This window comes from Schistocerca cancellata, chromosome 9 (assembly GCF_023864275.1).
Source record: "Schistocerca cancellata isolate TAMUIC-IGC-003103 chromosome 9, iqSchCanc2.1, whole genome shotgun sequence".
Lineage (NCBI taxonomy): Eukaryota > Metazoa > Arthropoda > Insecta > Orthoptera > Acrididae > Schistocerca > Schistocerca cancellata.
In genome coordinates, this window is record NC_064634.1 from 340,160,922 (window position 1) to 340,184,833 (window position 23,912).

Consider the following 23,912-nt stretch of genomic DNA (forward strand, 5'->3'; position numbering starts at 1 on the left):
ATTATTCTTGTGAAATACAACTAACTCTTTATTCACAGGAGGTAATGAGTGCTATAGATAGGGGACTACAAATTGATTCCATATTTTTAGATTTCTGGAAGGCTTTTGACACCGTTCCTCACAAGCGATTCCTAATCAAATTGCGTGCCAAAGTGCCATATCAGTTGTGTCACTGGGTTCGTGATTCCCTGCCAGAAAGATCACAGTTCGTAGTGTTTGACGGAAAGAAACCGAGTAAAACAGAAGTATTATCTGGCGTTCCCCAAGGAAGTGTTATAGGCCGCCTGATGTTCCTGGTCTATTTAAACGAGCTAGAAGACAATCTGAACAGCCGTCTTAGATACTTCGTAAATGATGCTGTCATTTACTGTCTTACAGAGTCACAAATGATCAAAACAAATTACAAAACGATTTAGACAAGATACCTGTATGGAACGAAAAGTGACAACTGAATATAAATAATGGTAAGCGTGAAGTTCAAATGGTTCAAATGGCTCTGAGCACTATGGGACTTAACATCTGTGGTCATCACTCCTCTAGAACTTAGAACTACTTAAACCTAACTAACCTAAGGACATCACACACATCCATGCCCGAGGCAGGATTCGAACCTGCGTCCGTAGCAGTCCCGCTGTTCCGGACTGAGCGCCTAGAACCGCTAGACCACCGCGGCCGGCGGTAAGCGTGAAGTCATCCACGTAAGTTCTAAAAGGAATCCGCTAAATCTGCATGAAACATGTAAACATAAAAGCTTTAAGTCAACTAAATATTTCATCTATATCTACACCATACTCAGCAAGCCACGTGATGGTGTGTGGCGGGAGGTACCTTTTGTACCACTAACTGAACCCTCCAACCCTGTTCCAATCGCGAATAGCGAGTGGGTGGAATAATTGTCAGTAAACCTCTGTACTACCTCAAATTTTTCTAATTTTCTCCTCATGGTGATTACGCGAGACGTATGTAGGGGGAAGTAATATGTTGGCCGACTCTTCCCGGAAAGTGTTCTCTCGAATTTTCGGTAACAAATCTCTCCATGATGCACAACGCCTCTCCTGTAATGTCTGCCAATAGAGTTTGTTGAGAATTTCTGTAACCTCGCGTGCCGACTAAACGATCCTTTGACGAAATGTGCCCCTCTTCGTTGGACTTTTCTCTCTTCTATCAGCCCTATCTGGTAGGGATCTCAGACAGCTGAACAATACTTAAGAATGAGTCGAACAAGCGCCTTATAAGCCACTTCATTCGTGAATGAGTTACATTTCCTTAAGGTTCCTGGCATCTACTTTTCCCACTATTTATTTTATATAGTCATTCCACTTAAGGTCGCTATGGATAATTACTCCTAGATATTTTACGGCAGATACTGCGTCCAGCGGTTTGCCATCAATAGTGAAGCTATACAGTAGTGGATTTCTTTTCCTATGTATGCCCAATATGTTACATTTATTTACATTCAGGGTTAACCGTCAGAGCCTGCGCCATTCATCAATTCTCTGGAGGTCATTCTGGAAATCATTACCATCTTCTCGCGTTTCTGCGAACAGCCTTAGAGGACATCCGACGCCTCTTACTAGATCATTTATATATATATATATTGTAAACAGCAACGGTACTATCTCACTTCCTTGGGGTACACCGGAAATTATCTTTACTCGATAAGCACTTTTTTTTGTTTTTTTTTTTTCACTTAACGACAGTGCGGGACAGTGTCCAATGCCTTCCTGAAGTCAACTAACACGGTTCAACCAGAACGCCATTGTCTACGACACTGTGGATTTCTTGGAGGAACAGAACTTAGGGACTACAATTAGGAAGAACTTGAACTGGAATGATCACGTAGATAACATTGTGAGGAAACCGAATGAAAGACTGCGATTAATTGGCAACAGGTCTACTAAAGGGACTGTCTACAGTACGCTTGTGTGCCCTCTTCTAGAATATTGCTGTGCTGTGTGGGATCCTCATCAGATAGAATTGACGGAGGACATCGAAAAAGTACCAAGAAGGGCAGCTCGTTTTGCAATTAATTGAAATATGGGAGAGGGTTTCACGGATATGATACGCGAATTGAGATGGTAATAATTAAAACAAAGACTTTTTCGTTTCGGCACGATCTTCTCATGTAATTTCGATCATCAACTTTCTCCTCAGAGTGGGAAAATATTTGTTGGCGCCCACCTACATAGGAAGGAATGATCATCATAATAAAATAACAGAAGTGACAGCTAGCATGGAAGTACTTCAGTGTTCGTTTTTCCCGCGCTGTGATAGAAAGTGGAACGGTAGAGAAACAGTTTGAAGGTGGTCAGAGGAACTGTCTGCCAGGTACTTAATTGTGAATTCAAGAGTAATCCTGTAGATGTAGCTGTAGATAAATGCGGTTCGCTAAGCCTCTGCCATTTCTTCAGTCGGCCGGCTGTCAAGCTACACGCTGCAGTTAATCACTTCATGAGACGTGCATTCATCCACATACTAATGCAGGGATGTTTACAGTATACTAATCATTGTTTATTTCTGTGATAAGCAGCTTCTAGGAGGCAACATAAATATGGAATTCTGGCAGACACGCGGATTGACCTTGTACATAATACGTTATTGAGGATCTTCACGCACTATTGGCAACATGTAATTCAAACTGAAAAATCGAAAATAATTAAATTTTTTATCATAACAGATATTATTAGCAATGTACTGAACAGATGATTGACAGAAGAAGGAATTACAAAAGTTTTGAGGGAAATTCAGAAATTCTAGTCGCTTAGGAAGTGCAGGGAAGCTAAAGTGAAATGGCTGCATCAAAAACGTGAAGAAATCAAAAAGAAACAAAAGTTGTAACGACTGACTCAGGATACAGAAAAGTCAAAATAGTCTTCAGGTAAATTAAAAGCAAGGGTGGTAACATTCAGAGTACAACAGGAACTCAGCTGTTAAAGAGGAAGCAGATAGGAGGAAAGAGTACAATGAAGGCCTCTGTGAGAAGGAGGACTTGTCTGATGATGTGACAGAAAAAGAAACAAGAGACTACAGGGAAGAGGTAGGGGATCATGTATGAGAATCAAAATTTGTATTTGTATTTAAAAGAGTTTCAGAAGACTTGCGATCAAATAAGGCAGAAGGGATATATATCATTCCAATGGAATCACTGTGAGATGTGGCAACAAAACGACTATTCGTGCTGGTGTGTAGATTAGATGAGAATGACGATATACCGTCAGACTTTTAGAGAAACATCATCTACGCAATTCAAAATAGCATGAGTCAAGAAGTATAAGCATTATCAGACAATCAGCTTAATAGCTCACGAAACGAAGTTGCTGACAAGAATCATATACAGAAGACTGGAAAAGAAAGTTTAGGACCTGATAGATAATTATCTGTTACACTTTAGGAAAGGTTATGACGCCTGTCTAGTTCTGATGTTATGGCTGATAATGGAAGTAAGACTGAAGAAGAATAAAGACATGGTCACATTATTTGTTGACTTAGAAAAAGTGTTTGACAGTGTAAAATGTTCAAAATTCTGAGAAAAATGGGGGTAAGCTATAAGGAAAGATGGGTAATACAAAACATGTAGACGAACCGAGAGGGAACAATAAGGCTGGAAGACCAAGGATGAAGTGCTTGGATCCAAAAGGACTGACGACGGAGATGTAGTGTTTCACCCCTATTGCTCAGTCTAATGATCGAAGAAACAATGATGGAAATAAAAGAAAGGTTCAAGAGTGGGATTTAAATTCAAGGTTAAGGATATCAACGATATGATTTGATGATGACATAGCTGTCCTCGATGAAAGTGAAGAAGAATTACAGGGTCTGTTGAATGTAACGAGTGAAGAATATGAATTTAGAGTAAACCAAAGAAAGAGGAAAGTAATAAGATGTAGCAGAAATGAGAACAGCTATAAACTAAACATCAGCATTTGTGATCACAAAGTATATAATAGAATAGAAGTTTGTCTCATGACACACAATTTGAAGCCATTGATTTAATGTACAGGACACTCATCAAAATACAAAAGCCAGTTCACAATTTTCCTTATAATATCAGTAATATAATATATGGTACTGAATAATTATTTATTTAAGCAATTAATAATTTTTCTTCCAAAGTAACAAACTTTTAAAAATTAACAGCCCTAAATGCTTGCTCACTCCGGCTAAAATTTTCAATTTGTCATTTATGAATTTTTATACTGAACAGCAACATTTGTGCACTAGTTTCTCATATTGGGTATTTTTCAATGTTTCTGAATTCATGCTGAGCAGTTCTGTTCCTTTCACTTTGTTATAAATTTTCATACCTATATGACTTAATGTGGAGTTTCAGCATAAAGTTGTAAATGGTGTGAAGGCAGCACAAAATTATTTTGATTTCTGGTGGTGTACTCATATTGAAAATGATTTGCTACAAATAAAACAGTGTTACTGCGTACAAAGATCAGGTCATATATGTGTGGTGAGGGCCTGAGGGGGCACTTAGCCTAATATACTTGGATGTTTTAGGAGTGAGCAACATGATTTCTTCGCCCTACATTGTGCATATTTCTAATGATGGTTTTCTGAAGTTGTATTATTCGACACATATGGTTTGAGTTACCTCAAAACACAATTCCATACCTCATTACTAACTCAAAGTAGCTACTCAAGATGGCGCCGATAGAACAGTGCTGCGACACTTCAGTCTCAGCTAAAAAGTTGCTTCATAACAACTCAACGTGTAAAGAATGCAAAAAAATGTGATTAAAGGCATCCTCTGCGTGAAGTGTAACTTCTGGTTACCGAAAACTGTGCAAATGTGAATCTCAAGTTCATAAATGACGATATTACGTGGTCATGTTGTAACTGTGTTAGTGACGAATGTGAAGATTTTCTCAACACGATAAACTCAAAAGACGAAGATATCAAATTGGTAAATAGTGACATTGAGCCTCTCAGAAAAGGAATTGTAATCTTGAAACAATAAAATGCGAAACTATTAAATGTAAAACGTTTATGGATGTGGGGAAACAGTGAATCAGTGAAGGAAAATGGCCAAAAAAGTAGCCAAACTCAAACTGTTAAAAATGACATGCGAGCCAAAAAAAGTGATAATGACGAAGATCACGTAGAAAGAAGTAAAAAATGTGTCGAACCTACAATTAAAGATAAGTGGGTTGCAGTAATGTACAAATGCAAAGGAAGGAAGCCACAAGAATATGGCAGACTAAGCACCAGAAATGACCTTTAATAATTGTTGATTCACTAATTAAAAATGTTGCAGAACTATACACACAAACGAAGTTGCCACTCGGCACTGGCTGATGGGAGCGACTGTAACGGCATTTCCCATTTACAGTCACTCCCATCAGCCAGCGCACCGAGTGTCAACTTTGTTTGCGCGAATAATACCGAATACGAAAATTGATGTCTCCCCAGGGATAGGTATACATCAATTAAATAATCACTTCAAGAACATGCAGACAACGAAACAAATGAATTACCACTGGTACATCACAATGAAAACTGTAAAGTTGTATTCATCCACTTGGGGACAAACTCATACAAAACAGCAGTGAAGAAGAGATCGTAAACAAAGCACGAAATCTAATTTGGACCGCAAAAAACGTATACTCAGCATCAAAGTTAATCATAATTAGTATCCTGCACAGAAGATTGATACCAGTAAGTGATAAATATATAGACAGAATAAAAAAATCACATCAGAGAGCAATGCCACAAACTTGGTGCAATTTTCGTAGATTCGAATAAATTTATCAGCGATAAATGTATAGTACAAGATGGGATGCATCTAAACACTCTAGGATCGGCAACATTCAGCAATACGCATAGTGATATTTGTAAGCTCATACTTAGTAAGGGAAAGTAGCATGCAAAGATGGGAGTGTAAAAATTGGCAACAAAGTTGAAACAAAAATGCATGAACAGTGTTTCAAAACAGATGCCGTTAGGAATATTCAAAAAAATAACAATGCATTCGTAATGCACTTGAACATAAACGGTTTAAGTTCAAACCACACAAATAACAGAGAAATAAAACTCAAACGACTTGCAAATCATTTTGTCAGAAATACCAAATATCAAGGTTATATGCTTCAATGAACACTGGCTTACAAAAGAGAGTATCAAAATCTTAAATAACCTTGATAATTTTTACATTTCCAGCAGCTTTTGTCAGAGTAATTTAACATAGGGAGGATCATGCATACTTGTGGAAAGATCAATGGAATACAGAGCCAGATTCGATTTCAATTCCCTTAATGAAGAATATATATTTGAAACCTGGTGTGTAGAGTTGCGGCAAAATATTGTAACTTTATCTATGTGTGGTATTCCAAAAGCAGAAATAACGAAACATTTTTTGTCGAAATTCCAGTGTGTATTGTAAAAATTAGCCAGTGAAGCCACCAACTCAACAAAATATGATTCACATTTCGGGTTCCCGTGCAAAATTCACTAATTTTACTCGAGTAAACGAAATGTCTGCAACATTTATAGATAATATTTTAAACCAGTTACATTTATAGTGAGGCAAATAAGTTTCGTTTAGATTTAGGACTTTCTGATCATTGTGCTCTGTTTATGGAGTGCCAAGAACAATAGAACCTTCCTCGAAAAAAACCTACATCAAAACCAGTTCATCAAAGAAAATAGGAACTTACTCCATCATAGATTAAATAAGGTAGAATAGACTGTAGATCACAGTATTTCATGCTCTGAAAATTTTGCTACCATACTGTCTTGGAAAACTTCAGGTTTATAATGATACTTTCCCCATTGTTTTACATCGTAAAAAAAGTAGGAATGAACGTAATGTGGATTACTGAAGGAATAAAAATCTCAAGTGCAAGAAAAAGACAGCTACATAGGGAACTAAAACATAACAAAATTCCTGATTTTGTTACCTATGTAAAAAATTACAGAAGTAGTTTTAAAAAAGTTTTAAAGACAGATAAAGAACTGGAAAATAAGAGATTAATATTGGATATGGGAAACAAATCAATGGCATTATGGTCAGTGATCAAAGCTGAAACATGTGCCACAGGTAGAGGCCATGATATTTCTGAATGCAAGATAGAGGATAAAACTACTGTAAATCCTGCTCAGATTTTTGAATTATTTAATGAATTCTTTATAAATGTAAACAAATGAAACAGCACTGTAGACTGTAACCCAGACAAGGTAATTTTCTTCAACAGAGAGCAATTTGAATGTTAATTTTTTCAGTACATTTACCAGAACTACTGTAATAGATATAGAAAATGTGATACTATCATTGAAAAGTAAAACACCAGAACAATGGGATGGGATACCAACAAAAGTGTAAAAACAGTCATTAAATAATTGCACAACCGCTAACTACAATAGTTAACCAGTCTCCTCAAGAATGTTATTTTCAAGACACACTGAAGTACACAGTAGTTGAGCCACTGTTCAAAAAATGCACAAAAGACCATATGGCAAACTATCACCCAGTCTCTCTTCTTCTATCACTATCAAAAATATTTGAAAAAGTAGCCACCATACAAATTCAAAATATCATAGAAAAATTTAAAATAATCTCAAAAAATCAAAAGGCAAAACCACAGTATCTGCTATATATCATTGAAAAAATTAGCCCATCTCTAGACAATTCACGGCATGCCACAGGAATTTGTGACCTATCAAAGGCCTTTGATAGTGTGAATCACGCCTTGTTACAGGAAAAGTATGGAATTGGGGGCATGATATTAAAATGATTTAAGTTCTGTCCAACCAACCAAAGACAAAGAGTGGTTATATCATCAGAGATAGGAACTTATACTTCAAAATGGAAAACCATTTCACATGGAGTACCCCAAGGTTCTGTCTTAGGTCCCATTCTGTTTCTGTTTTATATAAATGATCTGCCACATAATATTGAATGTCAATCAGCCTTTTTTGCAGATAACACCTCTGTAATCAATGAAAGTAACAGTACTGACCAAATTCCACAAACTGTACTAAACACTTTAGAAAAATTACATACCTGGTTTGATTTAAATGGGTTCAAATGAAACTTGGAAAATACTCAGTTAATGCAGTTTAAAACTAAACAAGCCAAATTAAATGATATTCAGGTGAGTCGCAGAAACCAGGATTTGCAGGAAGCTAGCTGTGTGAAACTCCTCAGAATGCAACTAGATAAAAATCTATCATGTGGATCACATATACAGTATCTTGCAAATGAAGTAAATAGCATAGCATTTGGAATGAGGATATTGTACAATACTACTATGTAACATCCACATGATAAATTTTTGGCTACAGTGTGACGAGAGGAAATTATGCCTCTAACAGTTATAAACATTATCTATTCAACGTATGGAAAGACAGTGAATACGATGATAAATATTAATTATTTATATAATATTCTATGATGTAATTGGACATATCGATGTGTATGATACGAGGACAATGATAATTGTAAATTCCTTTTATGATCTGCGTTTGTCTTCCTTTGTTTTTACCTTTTGTTGGTTGGCTTTTGTAGGTTGCTGACGCATCTCGAACTGAGGTCTGTTAAGAAATTGTAATTATTTGTTAATTATTACTCGAAAATAGAGTTCATTATTATTATAAATATGAGTGAATAATTATTTGTAACTTTAATTCCTCTATCAGTAAGCATTATCTGTGTTAATTATTTCTTTCCGCTGCAAGGAGCGCAGCCATTGATGAGAGCGATTTGTATCGGGTTTTTGTCTGTGTTTTCCTTAGAAACAAATCAAATGTTTGCTTGATGAAGTCTAAATAGTGCACAATACGAAAGTAGATTTTATAGAGATTAATAAGCATTTTAAATATTTACTTATTTGCTCTAACAATAGAAAGTCTCTATCATTTGTCTGCTGCCATCTTAACAATTATCTCAGTGGCAAATTCAAATTTAAATTACGCAACTCTGCAGAATAAATGCCGAAGGTAATACAAATGTGTAAAAATAAATGTGCACCGGTGGTCCCGAACTCATTTTAATGAAAATGATTCGAATCAGATTGGTTCTTTAAGAACAGTGCTCATAGCACGATCCTTATAACAAACTTTGCTAGCTGATGTATGGCGCCGAAATTAATTACGCACGAGTTGCGAAGAATATTGTTTCAGGTAACTTACGTCAGTGTTGTGCGCGGCTGATATTCGGTGGTTTTAATGATCATTTTGCCGTAGATAGCTGCTTCTATCTTAATCAATAGTTGTAAGGAATCTGTTGTATGAACTGTGATTTAGTGACACTTACAGACAACACTTTAACACGACGTTAACTTGGAGTTCTTTAGCAACTTGATCAAATCTTTAGCCGGGAGAAAAATTATTTAGTAATTACTCAGTGTAATAAAATAAGATTATCATTTCCATTTACAAATTAGTTAAATATCAAACCACTGAATAACACAGCAAACGCCACACTGGCGCCGAACGTGGGGCCACCAATGCACATTTATTGATTTTAATAATTGAAATCGTGATCTATTACAGGTACAGAGTGCCAAAGCAAACTATTAATCATTGTTTATTTACTTGTTTCATAAGCATTGACATCTTCCTACCGAACTGCTTATACGAATCTGTATCTGCGCTGGTGCGAGACACACGAGTCGCGTTCAGTGGTTATACATCAGCACACTGCCAACAACCGCAGTGTGCAATTCTACACTCAAATCAGTACCTGCAGCGATAAGTAGTATTAATTGAATATTCTGGCTGCGAGATTAATATTTTTAAGTGTTATTTGTGTATATGTGTTAGTTATATGATTATTCTGTGTCAATTGGTGCTTGTCAGTGATTTATATATTTGTTGTGCTATATTGGTGATAGAATGGTTAAACAAAAGAAAAATAAACCGAATTAGCATACTGATGCAGAGATGACATCAGAGTCTCAGGTAGAACAATCTACCCATATTTCTGTCGAATTATTAGAAAATTTAATTATGAATTATAATTTAGAAACTGATGTCCCGAGTGATAGTAAAACCGAGGAGTTGCCAATACAAACTTACACTCCTGCATTCAACCAGTTAGGAACTAATGACAATATTTCTTCTGGGCAAGGGGCAGAAGTTAGCAAAGCTCAAGCTATGTCCTTACAGGATATGCTAACAGCATTATTTGAAAAGTTTACTTTTAAAGAGCAGGAGCGTGAGAAACAACGCGAGCTTAAAGAGCAGGAGCGTGAAAGACAACGTCAGCAGGAAAAGGAAAAACGTAGACAGGGAAAGCTTGTAGAAAAGCAGCAACAGGAGCTCAGGGACCAAGAAAAGGAAAAGAAATTTATGGAAAATATAAACAACATTTTTCTGGAAAGAGATAAAGAAATTGTCCGTAGGATAAATCAAATGTTGGTCGATCGTGATAATGCTATTACTACCCATTTTAAGCAGGAGATCGATGCAGTAAAATCCACTATTGAACCGTTAACAAACATTCCAGTTCAGGTCAACAGTCTTCAAACTGAAGTAGATAGACTAGAGAACCAATTCAAAGCCTTTGCTACGGCTGTGGAAACAATGCAGGAGGACATTCCCTCGGAAATCCGAAAGCAAGTCCGAACAGAAGTAGCCAGGGTGCTGAGGTCTGAAAATCAAAACTTTGAAAATCTGACAGTATGCAGTAATGACAACACTGGTATGACAGGGAAAAGATCGCAGATAATCTAACGGCGAATTTTAATGCACCATAAGGAAGACCAAATTTTGGTAATCAACCGATATTACCAGAGCAATATGTGGCACCAAGGAACAATAATAGTGGAATAGAATGTACTTGTAATAAAGTAACCACACCACCTGCGAATGATAGCAATTCCTTGCACTTAACTATTTTGATGCATGAAGAAAGCCTAATTAAGCATAGACAGTTTCAAATATTTTACGAAGAAAGCAAGAAAAACATACATCCAGTAGTTTTCATTCGAAACTTCAAAAGTGTTCTTCAAAATCATGGTCGGAAGAACAGAAAATACAGTTTGTGGTTTCACATATTTCTGGTGATGAGTCGCTCTGGGCATTAAATGCAGCAGAAACTTGTAAGACTTTCCAAGACTTTGAGAAGGCGTTCCTTGATCAATTCTGGTCAGCGTCTACTCAAGAGCGACTCCGTAAAATTGTTTAGAATGCAGAAATGTACAATCCGAAGTCAGGTTCCATAAGAAAGTACTTTGAAAAATATATTAACATGACCCGGTACTGGGATGAGCCAGTAACCACCAGAGACATTGCAAGTGTTAAAAGCTAGATTACCCATACATATTAGAGAAAAATTATTTAATGTTACAGACACCGATCTGAAAGAATTTCTGTCTGTAATTGATTCTCTGGATCTAGTGCAAGAAGACGCCAGAAAAAATTCTGAAGTGATCAGCAATAATAATAGTCCTAATAGAAAAAATTCATGGAATGGAAATAATGGAAATGGGGGCGAAGGTAGTCCAAAGAAAAATAAAAGTAAAGCTTATAGTAACGGAAAATATAATAATAATAATAATAGTAGTAGGAATCCCTAAAACCAAAATTTTGGTTATCCTAATAATAATAACAGTAATTATCAAAAGGCCGAAGAACACCAACAACCGAATGGTGATCAGTGGCCGTACCACAATGAAAACCCAAACAATAACAATAGCAACCGAAAGAGACGAAACGACAACAGGTCAGACAGTCCATATAAAGACAAGCCTAAAAATATACGGGGTGACCGTGAATATTGGCGACGGCCAGGGCCAAGTCATTGGCAGCCGCAGCAAAATTCTATTAATTCAGGTTTGCCAATAAATTATGTACAGGCTACACCTATACCAAGCAATCAATATCCACCGTGGTGGGATCCAAGCAGGCCTCCTCCGACCGAAAACTCACAAAATGTTAGAATAGTGGAGGTACCTTCGGAAACAAAACAAAACACTCAGAAGCCAACAAACTAATTTCGGTCCCTGTAGGCCTTCGCCAGGTGACCGAGGCCAACAATGACGGCAATAGGTCGACGGAACAAAAAATACACATGATACGGTATCAGGATGGCAACAGGATCGAAGATCAGCTATATCAGGAACCTGCTGTCTCTGATAAGCCACAAAGGGAAAATATCCAAGCAAGTGTCACCGGAGCTGTAAATGTTGTGACAACTACTATTCTGCTTGACACAGGTGCGAATGTATCAGTTATGAACGTGCAGTTTTTCAAGAAGGTATCAGAGGTAAGGAGATTGCCGATTTTGCCGATTGCAAATTGTAAGGTTATAGGGGCATTGGGAAAAAAGCCACAGAGTATAAAATACCAGACACAGGTGGAAGTTTCCTTGGGAAATGTTCGCTTATTATGCACGTTCCTACTAATGGATAACTTGTCAGTACCGGTGCTTCTGGGTCTTGAGTTCCTTCGGGAAAGAGAAGCTGTAATTGATCTCGCCCGTGGAACATGTGCACTTCAGTACCAACAGCGACCCATAACATTAATGCTGAATCGGGAGTTCGGTGCGAACCTTCCGCTGATGAGTAAAATGAATCTTTCTGTCAGCAAACAGGAGTTGTTAGTGTTGGATCATAAGCACCCACAGATGTGTCACAAAAAGCGAAATAACGATGCACCCTGCAACATGAGTGACATCGTCACAACAATAGAAGAGAAAGTACAGAAGGCAACTTGCATTAATGCTTCAGAGGCTAGACAATTAACAGAATTAATATCCGGATACCTCGAAGTACTCATTGAACGCCCTGGAATCATAAAAGATTACCAGTATAATATGAAAGTACATCCGCACAAGACCTATTGCAGAGCATCTTACTCGGTCCACTGGACTAAGAAAAACGAAGTGAATATACAAAGGACCAATCAGAAGTGCAAGTGCACTACCCCATAATTGTATATATAATCATCCATAAACATTTCCGGGCTAAGTTGCCGTGGTCGATCTGTAGAACTTCTTCTCCCTGACGTTTCATTCTCAACTACGGAGAACATCTTCCGAGGTGAGTCAACGACTGGCTGCTAGGAGCTGGGGCCGCCGCTTATATGGATATCGTAGAGGGCGCCACCGCACGTCACGTGGCGTCGATGTGCAGCATCTCTGGCTATCGTCTGTTCTCTCGATTGCAGGCAATCGATTGTCACGTGATTGATGCAACGTCGACCGCCATATCTTATCCAATTTTAATCCTTCTTCTTTACGATTAAAATTGTATTGATGTTTGTGGATTTCAATTCCTCTCTATACATACGTGTATAATAATGCGACGTCCTCGCTAGCACGCTTGTTTCACCAAATTTTATTTCGTGATCTCCATCCTTAAAAACATGTTCTGCTACTGCCGATTTGTTGATATGTCCCAAGCAACAGTCTCTTTTGTGCTCCGACAACTGTGTATTGATGCTTCTTTTGTAGTTCCTATGTAAACCCTGCCACAACTGCACGGAATTTTATATCCCCCTGGGGTGACTAGGGGGTGACGAGCATCTTTTGTTGATCTTGGGCATTCACTAATTTTCTTAGTAGGTCTGAAAATGGTCTCTACCTGAAACTTGGCAAGTACTTTCCCAATTTGATCTGTGATATTATGGATGAACGGAAGAAATACTTTTCCAGCTGATGGTTGTTGCTGTCTCCTATTTTTAGGCATTTTTCTATTTGGGTGACGTGCTTGGTTAATCTCGTTTTTCGTATAACCATTTTTCGCAAAGGCCATTCGTAAATGATTTAGTTCTTCTTGTAAGTAGCCTGGTTCACAAATATTATTGGCCCTATCCACTAGTGTTTTTATGACCCCCTCTTTTGCCTAGGGTGGTGATTTGAGCCCCTCGAAGTGGTATCGGTATGTGGATGATACCTTTGTAATATGGAATCATGAGGAAGAAGACTTGAATGATTTCCTGGTTGAGAATTAAACGTCAGGGAGAAGAAGTTCTACAGATCAACCACGGCAACTTAGCCCGGAAGTGTTTATTGATGAAGACGCCGGCCGTGAAATCCTACATGGAATGTATATATAATGTTTATGGTAAAATAATTAGCAGTAATAATTTGATAATATTATGTATGTATTAGGTTATAAGCTTTTATGTCAAGTATCACACTGTAATGTTGTTGAATTATTTGAACAAGGAGTAGAGAATCCCCATAATAAATGTATTTTTACTCTAAAAGAGATAAATAACTTGATAAACACTTGAGTGTTGTTGCATTGAAGGTGAGGAATTTTACCTCCCTATACATAGGATAGAAATGATTAAAATGCTTAAGTAATATATTTGTTTGTAATATATTTTCATAAGATCTTGTCATGTAGTCACACACACGTAGTGAGTGTTGGTGGTGTGTGAGCAGTGTGACTGAAAAAAAAATAGTTAAGCGAAATCCGAATGTGTACTGATTTATGTACACGGTTTCATTACGAAGTCATTTAAAATGCTCTTATGAGCAACATTCCGGTTAGATAAACTGAACATGGACATCTGTCCCAAAAACATGATAAATAACAATCCAAAAAAAATTAGAAATATATAAATATATGTATCTGTAATAAAAATGGACAGTTCAGTAATGATCTCATGGTCAAGATAATGTAGCAGATTCTGAAAGTTTTATATTGTCTCATGTTTATATGACAGTGTAAAATTTTAAATTTTGTTATTCAGTCATGGTAATATGAACTTATGTGCAAGTGTACCAGACCTCATTACTTGAAAAGTGTCATTTGCATATAGATTGTCTGTTAAGTACTGTGGAAAACTACTGACAGCAATCAGAACAGTGAAATGTGTTTCGCAGGAGCTAGTGGACGCGTGAAGAACTGTGATATACATTGTGAATAATGATGAACAGTGATAAAAACTGTGATCACGTAACCTTATGAACGCTCTTGGAGTGTCAAAGTTAGCAGCAACGCTATGAACGTTGAGTACTGTTGACTTTATTAATAATTAATAGTGTGAATCACTCCTTGTTACAGGAAAAGTATGGAATTGGAGGCATGATATTAAAATGATTTAAGTTCTGTCCAACCAACCAAAGACAAAGAGTGGTTATATCATCAGAGATAGGAGCTTATACTTCAAAATGGAAAACCATTTCACATGGAGTACCCCAAGGTTCTGTCTTAGGTCCCATTCTGTTTCTGTTTTATATAAATGATCTACCACATAATATTGAATGTCACTCAGCCTTTTTTACAGATAACACCTCTGTAATCAATGAAAGTAACAGTACTGACCAAATTCCACAAACTGTACTAAACACTTTAGAAAAATTACGTACCTGGTTTGATTTAAATGGGTTCAAATTAAACTTGGAAAACACTCAGTTAATGCAGTTTAAAACTAAACAAGCCAAATTAAATGATATTCAGGGAGTCGCAGAAACCTGGATTTGCAGGAAGCTAGCTGTGTGAAACTCCTCAGAATGCAACTAGATAAAAATCTATCATGTGGATCACATATACAGTATCTTGCAAATGAAGTAAATAGCATAGCATTTGGAATGAGGATATTGTACAATACTACCATGTAACATCCACATGATAAATTGTTGGCTACAGTGTGACGAGAGGAAATTATGCCTCTAACAGTTATAAACATTATCTATTCAACGTATGGAAAGACAGTGAATACGATGATAAATATTAATTATTTATATAATATTCTATGATGTAATTGGACATATCGATGTGTATCATACAAAGACAATGATAATTGTAAATTCCTTTTATGATCTGCGTTTGCCTTCCTTAGTTTTTACCTTTTGTTGGTTGGCTTTTGTAAGTTGCTGACGCATCTCGAACTGAGGTCTGTTAAGAAATTGTAATTATCTGTTAACTATTACTCGAAAATAGAGTTCATTAGTATTATAAATACGAGTGAATAATTATTTGTAACTTTAATTCCTCTCTCAGTAAGCGTTATCTGTGTTAATTATTTCTTTCCGCTGCAAGGAGCGCAGCCATTGATGAGAGCGATTTGTATCGTGTTTTTGTCTGTGTTTTCCTTAGAAACAAATCAAATGTTTGCTTGATGAAGTCTAAATAGTGCACAATACGAAAGTAGATTTTATAGAGATTAATAAGCATTTTAAATATTTACTTATTTGCTCTAACAATAGAAAGTCTCAATCATTTGTCTGCCGCCATCTCAACAATTATCTCAGCGGCAAATTCAAATTTAAATTACGCAACTCTGCAGAATAAATGCCGAAGGTAATACAAATGTGTAAAAATAAATGTGCACCGGTGGTCCCGAACTCATTTTAATGAAAATGATTCGAATCAGATTGGTTCTTTAAGAACAGTGCTCATAGCATGATCCTTATAACAAACTTTGCTAGCTGATGTATGGCGCCGAAATTAATTACGCACGAGTTGCGAAGAATATTTATTGTTTCAGGTAACTTACGTCGCTGTTGCGCGCCTGATATTCGGTGGTTTTAATGATTATTTTCCTGAAGATTACTGCTTCCATCTTAGTCAATAGTTGTAAGGAATCTGTTGTATGAACTGTGATTTAGTGACACTTACAGACAACACTTTAACACGACGTTAACTTGGAGTTCTTTAGCAACTTGATCAAATCTTTAGCCGGGAGAAAAATTATTTAGTAATTACTCAATGTAATAAAATAAGATTATCATTTCCATTTATAAATTAGTTAAATACCAAACCACTGAATAACACAGCGAACACTAGAACCAGTATGGACATCAGAAAAGTAGATGAAACTGAGGTATACTGCTACTTAGGAATGAAAATAACCCATTATCGGTGGAGCAAGGAGTACATGAAGAAACAGACTAGCACTGGCAACAAGGGCTTTCCCAGTCAAGAGAATTCTACTAGACTTAAACATAGGTCAATGTTTGATGAACAAATTTCTGAGACCGCATGTTTAGAGCACAGCATTGTATGATTGCGAAATGTGGACAGTGGAAAAGCCAGAACAGAATAGAATCAAAGTGTTTGAGATGTTGTGTTGCAACAGAATGCTGAAAAAAGAAAAGAAAAAAAACAAGAAGTAGATGTTGTCATCTCACCCCATTCTAGTGTGGCAGAGTCAAACCACACATTTATATCTAATTATTCTAGAATACTCAATACCAGACTACTTGGTACTCATGTCACATATTATTCAAACTTATTGTAAACACCAACTAACATTTTTGTGTCTCTAATAATTTTGTACCACACGGCCAGCTTGATTATGAAATTAATTGATTATAAAAACATTTAGGTAATTGTTATAGCACAAGTATTCCTAGAATAAAGACATCACAATTTTACTCTGTGAAAGTTATTAGTTATATGAAAAGCATTTAATACAACAACACTACAATACCAGACTTCTCGGTACTCATGTCACATATTGTATCGACTTATTGTAAACACCAACTAACTTTTTTGTGTCTCTTATAATTTTGTACGACACAGTCAGCTTGATTATGAAATTAAGGAATTCTGCTACTTATCTTAGCTCAGCATAATTTTTCAGTAATTTGTATACTAAACAAAAGCCATTGTCAATTAATTGAACTTTGTGTAATTTTGCATGTTTCAGTCACATAAGTAACATGAAAGGCAATTAAAGATATTGTTTATCTCTTTATACAATTTTCAACATGCATATCACAACATAAATGCCTATTTTTCAGTACTAAATTAGAGATGCTACTTTAAAATTGTTATATAAGCAATATCCAAAAGAGAATTCCTTGTAGCTTTGCCAGTTTTTGTTCCAGTAAATCCTGTCCTGTTTCCGAGGCTGGCATTGAGTATTTTTACATGAGTGGGTTGGTAGCCCTCAGCACAACCCCCAACCTGGAGGACCAGGAGTCTTGATTTTGGTATACTCTACCCCTAGGAGGGTTGCCTTCACCAAGGCTGAGCGATCATCTCCTGCCCATGCTAGTTTTGGTCCACCCCAGGTATTTTCTTTCCCCAGTATCCTTTATATCTAGACAGCATTCCCTCATCCACCACCTGAGGAGGCGCCTGATGGGGGACTACAAAACCCCACACGGGTTGGGGGCATTGGACAGGCAGAAGTGGAAGAGGCTCATAGAGCCCGTCATGTATGGTCGATAAGGCCCTTGTCACATGTAAAGTAAATAGTAAAATATGACCAATATGGTGGTAGCCATGTTGTTTCAGTCATAGTCTTGTTTCAGGTTTTGCAAGTCAGACTTGTACCAGTTTTTGTTTAATACATGATATACTGGACGATTTGTAATCAAATGTGTTGAGCTGTTTATTACGTTGTTAGCTTGCCTAGAAAGGGAAAGGTTTAAAAATGGTGGATTGAAGAATCACAAAAAACAATAAACAACTAACCACTTTCAGAATAACTGACATACACCCGCCATTACAGATCAGCTGCACCCTCGAAGTTAGGTAAGTATGGTAATGTCCTCTGCCCATGCTTCTTCCATCACCTTTGCATGTTTGACAACATAAAGCACACACAGCAGAGAGTCTCTAGATGCTAACTACCTAAACAATGTTTTTATTCGTACATATTTCATCTGTGAGGAGTGAGTGAAACATGTTTATTCTCCATCATGTACCTGCACACCTGCAAATGAGAGGCTACATTCCTTCACATTCTATTCATTTCAGTCTTGGAATTTCCAATATTTTAATACTTTTCTCCAATTTCTCTGTCTCTTTCATCCCAGCACCCAGTCTCACCCAACTTTTGTGTTAATTTGTTTGTCTATATGTTATTCACTAGTTCACTATTTCTTCTTGTTTCCACTTCTTTCCATTTATATGTTGTACATACACAATAAATGAAAATAAGAAGGAAAAGTGAACATGTGAATAAAATCTAGACAAAAAAATTAAGACAAAAGGTGGGTGAAAAACACATAACTAAAGACTTTTAATAGTTCATTCTTATAACCACTATAAGACTTACTTTTTAACACTTCATTTTGGTACCGAAGGTGAAAGACACAAATGAGAGGCACTGAAATGTGGCATCTCTTGTGATAATAAAAGATAATTTTCAAGAAATATTCGAAGAACCCATGACATTGCCCAGAGCAACCATAAATAAACAACAGAGAAAATGGAAGTGAACACATATTGTAGCTTCATCCAAAGTAGTCACTATATGAAGAAGGAGTAATTTTCAATTCAGTAAAAGCCAAGGAAGTGTGAACTGTCACAACAAACAGGGTAAAGGAGATTGGTTGACCATAGCAGCTTGGTCAACAGCAAGAGATCCTTATGTGTTGAAGAAGTCTTCATCAAGTTACTCATGAAATATTACGTCAATGAAATGGAAGACATTTGAATGCTGATTTTAAGTCTATGTGGGCAGCTGTGACTTTCAGGAGCAACTTTGCACCAGCCAACTGAAACAACAGCAGCACAGTTTTGATTTGCAGGGTGGCAGCTGGTCAGTGGACTATGGCAATGACTACATAGCGCCTCATCAAGACACTGCTGCACACACACACATGAGATATCAGCAGTGGGGCAGTTAGCAGTGTAACTCATTAGGTGAGCTGTACCAACCCCAAGAAAATTTTCATTTTTTTGCAGTGATTTGTTCATTAAGTGTTGCACATAAATGTCTGACTGACTCTATGTATTTGTTTCAAAACAAAATCACAGTCTAATAAGGTCCTAAGAACAGAGGTTGCTATTGTTACTAGATGCTGCTTACCAGAAGTGACATGGAAAACACTTTAGTCAAAATTTTAGAAAAACTGATATAGTTAGCACAGCTAGATGAGCTGTTGCACAATATTAAAAATTTTAAAAACACAAGGAGAGGAGTTAGGTGCAAAAATAGACTCTTCAAATAGCAAAATTTCCCATATAGACATGGCCTTAGGCAAATTACCTATGGAGCTATGAGCTGAACTAGAAAAAATTCAACTGTGTAAGTAAGGGGGTTTGAGAGTGATTTCAAGAGTTAAGTGATTAGAGGAAACATATAGGAGAACTGTCTGCCCAGGAAATTGAAAGTATTAGTAATCAAATTTCAGATATGCATGATATGCAGAGAAAGTCAAACAAAGTAAAGGATTTATTTAAGTAGACAGTGAGCCCAATGTTTTAACTACTTTGAATGCATGGAAACCCACATTAGTGGAACAGAAAGTACAGTCTACAGTTGAATCTGTAGTTGCTACACCAGGTTTGTTGTGCAGTGCCATGGAAAACTAAATAGCAGTTATGTATCATAGTGAAATACATAAGTATACAATTATCATAAACCTGCCTATGAAAAATATTTATACTGTAGCAACAATACAGATACAGAACTGATAAATCATTTCTCCACTTCCAACGAAATGGGCTTAGTAGTAAAAATATCTATAGGTACAATACACTTAAGCTTCATATTAATAAGTGTGGGAACGTGAATGAATCCTTAAAGAAATTTTTAAGCTAAAGTGAATTTTCACAGGAAGATTTCATGCTCATAAAAGTAGAATATGATAAAGATACTCAAATATATTCTAGTTTTAAGTTTTACTGCAGCAAGCATATGACTTGGAAAGATTTCTTTTTGCTTCAGTGTAGCACTCGCCACCTATGCCCTCAATTATTTGCTGGATGTATTCCAATATTTGTCTTCCTCTACAGTTTTTATCCTTTAATACCATGAAAACTACCCCCCCCCCCCGCCCTCCCCCATGTCTTAACAGACTTCCTATCATCCCATCTCTTCTTCTTGTCAGTGTTTTACATACAGACACCAAAAGTTTTGCATCACCCCGGTTCCCAGAATTCCTGAAGAGAGACGTTGACTGTGGATACTGTATCACAGACACAGTCCCCTTGACTGTTAAGAGATGTCACTAATCCCTCCCAAAGATGTAAACAACCATGCATCATCAGTGCCTATTAGACATAGGAGGTCCGACAGCCGATCAATTCCAGTCGTTCCACCAGAAAGGATGTACACGGCTCAAGTTCTCTGTAGTTCAACCATGCCTAGATTATCAATACCACAGTTCAGTTAGGTCTGCATTGTTACTTTGTGCCAGGAAGGGCTCTCAACAAGGGTAGTGTTCAGGTGTCTCAGAGTCAACCAAAGCGATGTTATTTGGACATGGAGGCGACACAGAGAGGCAGAAACTGTCGATGACATGCCTCCCTCAGGCTGCCAAAGGGCTACTACTGCAGTGGATGACTGCTACATATGGATTATGGCTTGGAGGAACCCTGACAGCAATCCACCATGTTGAGTAATGTCATAGGACATCATCTTACAAATCAAATTGTGTGCAATAGGCTGCATGATGCACAACTTCACTCCCAACATCCATGGCAAGGTCCATCTTTGAAACCATGACAACATGCAGTGCAGTACATGTGGGCCCAACAACATGTCGAATGGACTGCTCAGGATTGGCATCACGTACTCTTTACTGATGAGTGTCACATATGTCTTCAACTGGACAATCATTGGAGATGTATTTGGAGGTAACCTGGACAGGCTGAAAGCCTGAGGCACACTGTCCAGTGAGTGCAGTAAGGTGGAAGATCCCTGCTGTTTTGGTGTGGCATCATGTGGGGCCAACGTACACCGCTGGTGGTCATGGAAGGCACCATAACAGCTGTACGATACATGAATGCCATCCTCTGACCTATAGTGCAAGCATATTGGCTGTTTATGGATGACATGACCCACCAACCACTCTGAGGGATCTACGCCAAATTGCATTGAGGAGTGGGAAAATCTGGACCAACAGTTCCTTGATGAACTTGAGCATAGTATGCCATGACTAATACAGGCATGCATCAATGCAAGAGGACATGCTGTTGGGTATTACAGGTACCGGTGTTTGCAACAAGCTGGACCACCACCTGTGAAGGTCTCACTGTATGCTGGTACATCATGTAATGTGTGGTTTATGAGCAATAAAAAGAGTGGAAGTGATGTTTATGTTGATCTCTGTTCCAATTTTCTGCACAGGCTCTGAAACTCTTGGAACCAAGGTGATGGAAACCTTTTTGATGTGTATATATTCCTTTCCTCGTTGATTCTGGGGTGAACCTCCTCACTCTGCACCTCAGGAATCCACTTCATTTTCAACATTCTTCTGTACGAACACATCTTCAATGTTTTGCCTCTTTTCAGTTCCTGTTTTACCACTACCCCTGTTTCATTATCATAAAATGCTGCACTCCAAACATACATAATAGAAATTTCTTCTTCAGGTTAAGACCTATGTTTGATACCAGTAGACTTCTCTTGGCCAGAAATGCCCTTTTTACCAGTGCTAGTCTGCTTTTTATGTCCTCCTTGGCCTGTGCCTCATGGGTTATGTTGCTTCCTAGGCAGCAGAATTCTGTAACTTCATCTACTTCATGATCCCTAGTTCTGATGTTAAATTTCTAGCTTTTCTCATTTCTGCTGCTTCTCATTACTTTTGTTTTACTTTGTCTTACTCTCAATTCATATTCAGCACTCACTGGACTATTTATTTCTTTCAACATATCCTGTAATTCTTCTTCACTTTCACTGAGGATGGCAAAATCATCAATTAATCTTATCATTGATATCCTTTAGCTTCAATTTCAATGCCACTCTTGGACCTTTATTTTATTTACATCATTTCTTCTTCGAATATATGGACAGATTTTTTACCTATAAATGCATGTTATGTAAATTACCACATTATTTACAGTTTGTTGGGAGAGCAATGTATATGAATAGTGGATCCTATATAACAACTTGCATTATAGTTGCTTTAATTACTTACCAGAGGAGAAGTTATCCTCAAAAATTGTTTTTTTATATATTGTTTCACATATCAAAAGTAATATACCTTCATTTAATAATGGTAAATTAGTACTGGTTAATGATTACCATGAGAGTTCAAGTATAAAGAAAGAAATGAGTAAGTTTAATCCAAGACACTGTGGAACTTTTACAATACACTACCTCCAAAAGCAGTCTCTTTGGTAGACCCCGAAACAGGGAAAGAAAAGGGACTTTACATCTCTCTCTTACTGCCCTATCTCACAGCATGAAAAAGAGAGGGAAAACCTGTTATCAGAGTACAAAGAATAAACATTATGGCAATTACAGCATGTATTCAGAGGTAACGGTGATAGATGGCAAGGAGTAAAATGCAAGGGACAGATTGTCATATACATTTATTTTCTTTAATGCATGGATGAATGAGAAGGTCATAGGTATTACGTTGTGATACATTTATTAATAATGTCAGTTTAATATTGAGAGGTGGAAGTATGCCGACAATATGACAGAGAGCAAGGAGCAACGTATTAACAACAAGGTGAAAATGAAACAGCAGGTAGCACAAACTGTTTTGGTGAGGCCTCAGTATATGGCATTAGCATTATCACCACCAACAAAATGTGGATTACTTGTTTAACAGGTGAGGAAAAAAATTAACGTAAAAAATCTTGCATTCTCTCAGAAGTATTTGCCAGTGGCCAAATGGTTTGTGTAAGTATAAGAAAACCACAATACTTAGAAATGTATTATGTCTTTTAACATAAGACAGAAAAACTGAAGAACTATTACGTAAATGTTAGATGTTTCCTATGTTGCAATAAAAAAAGATTAAATATAAACTGACCGTCAATGAAGAAGTTTATGTCTTTTAATGTAAGACAGAAAAACTATTAAGTAAATGTTAAATGTTACCTAAGTTGCAATAAAAAAAGATTAAATAGAAACCGACAGCCAATGAGGAAGTGTTCTTACCAGGATCTAGGTATCTATACTTCAACATATCTAGCAAGTATTTGTTCATGTAATTGAAAGTAAATAAATAACTTGTCTGAGTATCTCATTTTTTCCTTTTTTAAGTAACTGTGGTGTAACCATGTGAATAATAAAGAACAAAGAACAATATCATAACCTAGTAAGAAGGAATGAGTTTTTGATTAACAGCCCTTAAAGACAATTGCATGTGA